The sequence below is a fragment of the Bufo bufo genome, unplaced genomic scaffold, assembly GCF_905171765.1.
Source record: "Bufo bufo unplaced genomic scaffold, aBufBuf1.1, whole genome shotgun sequence".
Taxonomy (NCBI): Eukaryota; Metazoa; Chordata; class Amphibia; order Anura; family Bufonidae; genus Bufo; species Bufo bufo.
The window spans coordinates 1,806-10,246 of NW_024400826.1; the positions used below are offsets into that span (position 1 = coordinate 1,806).

The 8,441-nt window shown below is 41.5% G+C and overlaps 1 long non-coding RNA gene across 1 annotated transcript; it reads left to right on the forward strand.

Annotated features, from left to right (window-relative positions):
* The first annotated feature begins 3,222 nt into the window (after window positions 1-3,222).
* Window positions 3,223-7,763, forward strand: LOC120984607. Its single transcript, XR_005775270.1, has 2 exons — window positions 3,223-3,400; window positions 5,892-7,763. It is a non-coding gene; the product is annotated as an uncharacterized LOC120984607 (long non-coding RNA).
* The last annotated feature ends 678 nt before the right edge of the window (window positions 7,764-8,441 follow it).

An 8,441-nucleotide genomic window follows, 5' to 3' on the forward strand; every position in this document is an offset into this window, starting at 1 on the left:
TATGTGCCCCCTCACAGTAGATATGCCCAGTTATGTGCCCCCTCACAGTATTTATGCCCAGTTATGTGCCCTTTCACAGTAATATGCCAAGCTGTGCCCCCTCACAGTAATATATCCCAGCTGTGCCCCCTCAGTAATATGCCCAGTTATGTGCTCCTCACAGTAGTTATGCCCATTTATGTGCCCCTTCACAGTAATGTGACCCCTCACAGTAGTTATACCCAGTTATGTGCCCCCTCACAGTAGTTATGCTCAGTTATGTGCCCTTTCACAGTAATATGCCTAGCTGTGCCCCACCTTACAGTATTTATACCCAGTTATGTGCCCTTTCACAGTAATATGCCCAGCTGTTCCCCCTCACAGTAATATGCCCAGCTGTGCCCCCTAAGTAATATGCCCAGTTATGTGCTCCCTCACAGTAGTTATGCCCATTTATGTGCCCCCTCAAAGTAGTTATGTGCCCCTTCACAGTAGTTATACCCAGTTATGTGCTCCCTCACAGTAGTTATGCTCAGTTATGTTCCCCCTCACAGTAATATGCCCAGTTATGTGCCCCCTCACAGTAGATATGTCCAGTTATGTGCCCCCTCACAGTAGATATGTCCAGTTATGTGCCCCCTCACAGTATTTATGCCCAGTTATATACCCTCACACAGTAATATGCCCAGCTGTGCACCCTCAGTAATATGCCCAGTTATGTGCCCCCTCACAGTAGTTATGCCCAGTTATGTGCCCCCTCACAGTAGTTATGTGCCCCCTCACAGTAGTTATGCCCAGATATGTGCCCCCTCACAGTAGTTATGCTCAGTTATGTGCCCCCTCACAGTAGTTATGCTCAGTTATGTGCCCCCTCACAGTAATATGCCCAGCTGTGCCCCCTTCAAAGGCAGTATAAAATAAAAATAATAAACTCCACATACTCACTTCGTCCTCAGCAGCAGCAGAAGGATGATACGCAGAGCTCCCGGCCGGACTCGCCCCCTGCCCAGCCCCCAGCACAGACCTGCAGTATGGGGGAGGAATGATGGAGCAGGGAGCCGATGGACGGCTCTCTGCTTCATCATTACAGGCAGCTGTCTCTGCTTCCTATGGAAGCAGGGACAGCTGCCAGAGAACAGGACATACCTCCCTCATTACCGGGAGGTATGCATACAGTGATGTCACAGTACAGGGATAATGTACACAGTGATGTCACAATAGTGAGGTAATGCACACAGTGAAGTCAGAGCACTGGGATAATACAGACAGTTATGTCACAGTACAGGGATAATGTACACAGTGATGTCACAATAGTGAGGTAATGCACATAGTGAAGTCAGAGCACTGGGATAATACAGACAGTTATGTCACAGTACAGGGATAATGTACACAGTGATGTCACAATAGTGAGGTAATGCACATAGTGAAGTCAGAGCACTGGGATAATACAGACAGTTATGTCACAGTACAGGGGTAATGCACAAAGTACTTTCACAACAATGGAATAAAGAGATAGTGCCCACAGCAGAGAGAATCATGGGGCTTCATAGTAAAACAAAAAATGGGGTCACATCTAATTTCCATAATCTATAGCCATCACTAATTGCACCTTATGAATTTAGAAGGATCCTCTTAGTTGCTGGGAAGGTAGCTTTCCTTTAAATCAATGTTTGACCTTTTAAACAGGCCTTAAAGGGAACCTGTCACTGGGATTTTGTGTATAGAGCGGAGGACATGGGTTGCTAGATGACCGCTAGCACATCCGCAATACCCAGTCCCCATAGCTATCGGTGCTTTTATTGTGTAAAAAAAAACAACGATTTGATAAATATGCAAATTAACCTGAGATGAGTCCTGTATGTGAGATGAGTCAGGGACAGGACTCATCTCAGGTTAATTTGCATATGTATCAAATCGGTTTTTTTACACAATAAAAGCACCTGGAGCTATGGGGACTGGGTATTGCGGATGTGCTAGCGGCCATCTAGCAACCCATGTCCTCCGCTCTATACACAAAATCCCGGTGACAGGTTCCCTTTAAAATATCATTTATAGCCAAGCCAGTACCTTATCTGCAGACAGCTATTTTGGGTTGATTGCCCCTCATCATGGCTTTTATCAGCATGTTTTTTTTTGTCGATTTTCAAGTTTTATAGAGAAGCCAATGGAAATAATGTTGAATAAAAATACCATTTCCAGAGCACCAGAGACCAAACAAGAACACTTCTATACAGTGTTTTCTATATTTTACTATCAACTTTAAAGTAACATCTGGCCAGGGCGTTTTTAACACCATAGAAATGCAGCAAGACACCGTGTGAATCTAGCCTAAAACCGGCATTACTGAACTGTCTCTGAGTTGTACATATCTCTAATCACTTTATTGTCTGTACTGTCTATACTAAGCATGCACAGTATAAAATCTGTTATTTTTTTGTAACTTTTCTATTCCTCTAAACTCACTGTTAGTTTTGGTCTAATATCATTTTATGCTTAGATCTACTAATGCTTTATATGGTACATAGATTAACTGTGACTGGATGAACAGCTAGTATTAAAGGGAACCTGTCATCAACTTTTCCCTGACCTCACTGAGGACAGCATAACATAGTGACAGAAATGCTGTTGTCAGCGGTGTGTCACTCATGAGCTAAGAGTAAGTGGTTGCCGAGAACTAGCATCATAATGATTGTAGCCCAGGCCTTGAAAAGAGTCAAATCTACATGAGAAGAGTCCTGGTTATCCATAATCTCCTGCTCTCTCACCCATCTGCTGATGATTGGCAGTTCTCTCCTAGAGAGAAAGGGAGAAAACTAGGTAGAAGACTGTCAGTCATCTTTGGGTGGGCGGGAGAGCAGGAATTCATGAATAACCAGGACTCTTCTCAGGTGGCCGGGACTCTTTTCCAGGCCCAGTCTGCAATGATTGTGATGTTGTTTCTCGGCAACCTCTTACTTTTAACTTTTAAATGACAGATCGCTGAAATCAACTCACCTGTCTCTACTTTATTCTGCCGTTAGTATGGGCAGCACAAAGTTGATGACAGGTTCCCTTTAATGCAGATTAGGCCAAATGCACACGGCAGTTGAACACGGACGTGAGCGGTCCGTGGTATCCCGGCCTGGCATCCTGCTGACAGCAGGAGCGCACGGCGTCATTGGTTGCTATGATGCTGTGCGCTTCATGCCGCCGCTGCACTACAGTAATACACTCGTATGATCTATTCGGCATTCGGCCTTAGTGTGTGACAACAAAACTTTTCCTTTGCTGCTCCAGCTAATAGTGACGCATATGATGGGTGAGCTTGGAATGGCTATGTATGTTGCTGATGCTGCAGGTCATGTCATGGAAACCGTGACCCCAGGAAAGAAGAAAGAAGTACCTCCATCAAAATTCCAATCCAAGGGAGGAAAACAAAAAGGTAATATTATGGAAAATACTATAAAATAACAAGCAGAACATTTTGGTGGTCATTTACTATTTTGAAATACGACTTTTCCCCGCTCAGGTGTGGCGTGGGCGGGGAAGGGGATGGGCCAGCGGGCCCGTCTCATTCATCATTTTCTACGCCTGGTTTAGGCATAGAAAAAGGTCTAAATGCAAGGCAGCTAGGAAACGGTCTTACATTTAGAACTGGTGCTGGATGCGCCGAAGTTATGAAGAGGTTGGTGCCTCTTCATAAATTCGGAGGAACCACCGCCAGCTATGGGCCTTTATTAAGATCGCCATCTAAAACGCCGGTCTTTATAAATGTGTCCTTTGAGTTATGATAGATATGTGATATCTGTAATGAACTTTCGTGTCTATGTTTTTTTTTTTATTAACCCCATTAAAGGAGTTGTCCAGGCTAAAAATAATTTTTTCAATTGGTCTTTATTAAAAACTTTCAGGTGTTTTTGTCAGACGGGGTAAAGTTGCAGCCTATCTGCAGAGTATCTTACTTTCAGTTTCACATTTAGCCATGAGAAGATTGGTTGCTGCTCTGATGGCTAGATGTATAGCCATTATCTTGAGCTCCTGACAGCTCATTAAACAGTCATTTAAGCCATATTCCTATCGGTTTGCTAACAATTTTGCCATAATGCGTGTTTATGAGCAGTCAGGAATTCAGAGATAAGGGCTGTCAATCCAGCCATCAAAGCAGCAATCGGATGGCTCAGTGTGAAACTGAAAGTGAAGTACACTGCAAATAGGCTGAAACTCAACCCTGTAGGACAAAAACTGTTGAAAATCTTTAATAAAGACCAATTGAGACATGAATTTTAGCCCAAAATAAGTAAAATGCAATCATAAAGAAACCCCTAAAGGTGTTCGTAACCTTTAAAGGCTCAGAGTAGCATAAAAAAAGCAGTCATACCTACATCGATCCCCTGACACCTTTGTCTGATGCTCCCCAGGACTCTCACTCGTCTCTGCTTTCTGGTCCTTATCGAAACACAGGAAATGTCTGCTCATCCAGTCATTGGCTGATGCTATTCATTGTTAAACCCATCATTTTGGCTTCTTAATTTATGCTTGTAAAAAAAAAAAGTCAAGTAAAAAAAAAAAAGTTAAGTAAACAAATAAAATACACGGTGGCCCGCAAAAAAGTAGCCCACCTCCAGCGATAGTATGACAAGATGAACGAGCACGTGGATTGTTTTTTCTTTTATTACCCACAAGTCACAAAAGATGCTGAAAGTGGTCCCCATTCACGTCTATGCATCTTTGGGTACGTGGGATTATGTTGGCGGATACTGCTTGCAGCTCTTCAACAGTGATGCTGCGGATGGTATTTGTGAGGTTTTACTTAAGTTTATCCAGGGGATGTGGATTGCTAGCGGACACTTTCTGCTTCAAATTTCCCCACAGATAAAAATCGCATGTGGACAAGTCTGGGGAACGTGGTGGCCATAACCCCTTGCTCATAATTAGCTCCTCCGTAAACAGTTCATGAACTCGTGCCAGTGAGTTCTGGGAAGTGTCGCATGTTGCCCATCTTGTTTGAAAAATCAGGATATTTTTTCTTCTGCAGCATCATTGTTAAAGAGCTACATGCAGTATCAGCCAACATAATCCAATGTTCCCAAAGATACATAGATGTGAATGGGGACCACTTTAAGCAACTTTTTTGACTTGTGGGTAATTGAAAAACAATCCATTTGCCAGTTCATCTTGTCATACTATCGCTGGAGGCGGGCTACTTTTTCATGAGCCCCCTGTATAACACTCATGTAACTGCACAAAGAAATGCAATCTCATGAAATGCAAACAGAAGTGATAACCCACAGTATTCTACAGTGATGGCACAAACTAATAATCTGAGTGTGCAATATTGTGGTGGAGGTCGGGACTAATAAAGTAGAGTATAAAAAATATCTGTAAAATACTACAGAGAAATTTTAGCAGCAAAAAGAGGGAACCATTCATTGGAAATGTATAACCTGGAACCTTGATTTAAAAACTATGGATGCCTTCTGGGCATTTTTTTTATCATTGCATTACTCATTTTTGGCTAAAATCTATTTTTCGATTGGTCTTTATTAATAATTCTCAACAGCTTTTTTCTAGAGCCTCCACTTTCAGACTATTTCGTTCTGCTTTACTCTGACGGCTTGATGTGTAGCCCTTATCTCTTACTCCTGAGAGTTTATAAACACTCATTTAAGCCATATTCTTATCAGCTTGACACAAAGTTAGCTATAATGAGTGTTTATGTGCTGCCAACAGTTCAGAGATAAGGGCTACACATCAAACCATCAGAGCAGCTCCCTAACAGATTCAGTGTAAAACAGAGAGCAAGTCTGCAGATACCCTGAAAGAGGAGGCTGTACAACAAAAATGTTAACATTTTTAATTAAGATCATTTTAAAAATTATCATAACCTTTAAGGAAATTATATACCAATTGTTGTTCAACTTTTATATAATTAGAAATGGTAAAACCTCACGTGGAGGAGATTGTTGCAACAGAAGAGACACCAAATCCTGATGAAATTCCTGTAGTGGGAGAATGAGAGGGTGATACAGAACCAAGTCAGGAGCCGAAAAAGCAGGAAAAAAGTGATAGCGTGTAATGTGTGCATTACCATGAGAATACAAGTATTTGGTAAAATATGTCTGACAGGTCCTCTGTAAGTTTTTGTGTCCACCTACCATTATAGTATATGTACTATTTACTGTAAACTGAAATACTCTCAAAGAAGTAATAATTGTGTGAGATATCAGAATGGACACATTAGGGAAATGTATCATTCTTGCACGCCTTGTCGCACCTTTTGGTGCAAGTGTAGTTTTGTGCCAACAATTTCAACTTTTTGCTCTTTTCTGCCACCCTCACCATTTTAAGTACCACCCAAAGTCGAACACATTTACCAACATGTGCACAACAAGACTGACACCCATTACACCTGAAATCTATGCCAGCTCCTTTGCTCCACTTTCTGGGACATGGAACTCATGAAGATTCCCCAGAATTATTACCTTTTAATACTTCTGGAGCATCATATGATAGCAGAGTTTGCTATTAAGGCTGGCTTAAAAAGCCACTGTACCGTCACACAATTGGTGTAACTAGCAAATTTCCTAATCATTTCATTTAAAAATATGCCTGCCTCAACCTGAAAATTGCTGTATAGTCATGGCCACTAGGGGGTCTTACCTACACCTGGTGTCAGGCAAGATCCGTCCCTGGTAACAGGGACTCAGAAGATGGCTGAGAGGAAGTGGGAGGGGGTGGGTCGGAGCTAGCTGAGATCTTGAGCCTGATAAAACAACTGCTTCTACACAGCTTCTGAACATCACAGGAGCCTCCTGTCTTTCTGCAAGTGTGATTTACCCCTCCTTATTTCTTCTGTAAGCTCCTGAGCTTCAAAAATTATATTGTAAAGTAAAGGAAAGGATGTAACAGCAGAACAGTGCTGGCAGAAGGACAAAACCCCCTGCTTCTGAGTGAAATGCATCTAGCTGTGCAGCTGAAAAGGGGGAATAATATGGCTAAATAAAAACATTAGGGAAGCCCAAACATAACTGTGCCTCACAGTTATGATTCTACAAAGAAGCAAAGCCATTATGCAAACTTTTTGTGAAAACTCAGGTATGCGTTAATAAAAACAAGTCTTTATACATACCCCTTTGTGTCTGGATTTTCTTTCAACAGGAAAATGTTATATAAAAGTGAGACTGCTTTTCATTTCTCACTCCTGAGCTATGTGATAAGCCTCATTCTATGTTTGTCTTTTTTTTTGTTCTCTCTGAACATTAACTAGAATTCTTACAGAAATACTGTAGCTAATGCTAGCAGGGATGGATTATCACCATAAGAAATAAATGACATACACTTTCAGAACAGAGGAATGGCACAGAGTTCTAAGAAAAGATGATCCAGAATTATTATTTTGATGCAAGTATGTCAGGGATGACAGATTCTGCTTGAGCAACACATGTTTTAAAAATGACTTCTAGTTTAGTAGTTTACCATACTGTGAAAGGGCTGATGACACCAAATTTTTGTAGAGCCATGACTGAAAAATTCAAAACCTTCAGTCATAATCTAAACACATCAAACCCTATAGAAAATAATCTTTAAAGACACAGCGCCACTTTTGTCGATAGATGTGTTTGGTATTACAGCTCATCCCCTTTCAAAAGAATAGGGCTGAGCTGTAATACCAGTGACAGCCAGTAGCTGTTTCTGCAAACAATATCGGACATACTGTAGTTTGTAAGGCTAAAAAAAAAAAGATATACGCCCATTCAGATCACCATATTATCCTGCAAAGTCCATGCAGAGAAAGGCAAAAAAAACTTCATGAGGTAAAAGACAAATATCTTAACTCTAGGGCAGGCATGGCCAACCTGCGGCTCTCCAGCTGTTGTAAAACTACAATTCCCACCATGCCCTGCTGTAGGCTGATAGCTGTAGACTGTTCGGGCATGATGGGAGTTGTAGTTTAGTAACAGCTGGAGAGACTCAGGTTGGCCATCCCTGCTCTAGGGGGAAAAAAAATCTGAATCAAGTGAAGATTATGTCCCCCTGATTGAACAAATAGAGATTGTGTCCCTATGTCTATTATTTAGGATTATTTCTTTATATTTATTTCACAAAATTTCCTTACAAAATGTAAAACCAGCAATAAACTTAAAGCGTACCTGAGTTTTTAAGAATAGTTTCATAATGGCTGTGAAGGAACTGGTGTTTTTGGGCTTCCCTAAAGTCTCTTTCAGCCATTTTATTCCCTGTTTCAGCTGCACAGCTAGATGCATTTCACTCAGAATCAGGGATGTCTCCCTTCTGCCAGTACTGTATGCAGTGACCTTGCTTCCCTTACTTCCCACAATGTTTGTTTTCTTCTAGTTTCAAAAAGCTGATAAAGAGGTATAAATCACACTTACAGAAAGGCAGGAGGCTCCTGTGATGTTCAGAAGCAGTGTAGAAGCAGTTGTTTTAACAGACTCAAGATCTCAGCTAGCTCTGACACTATC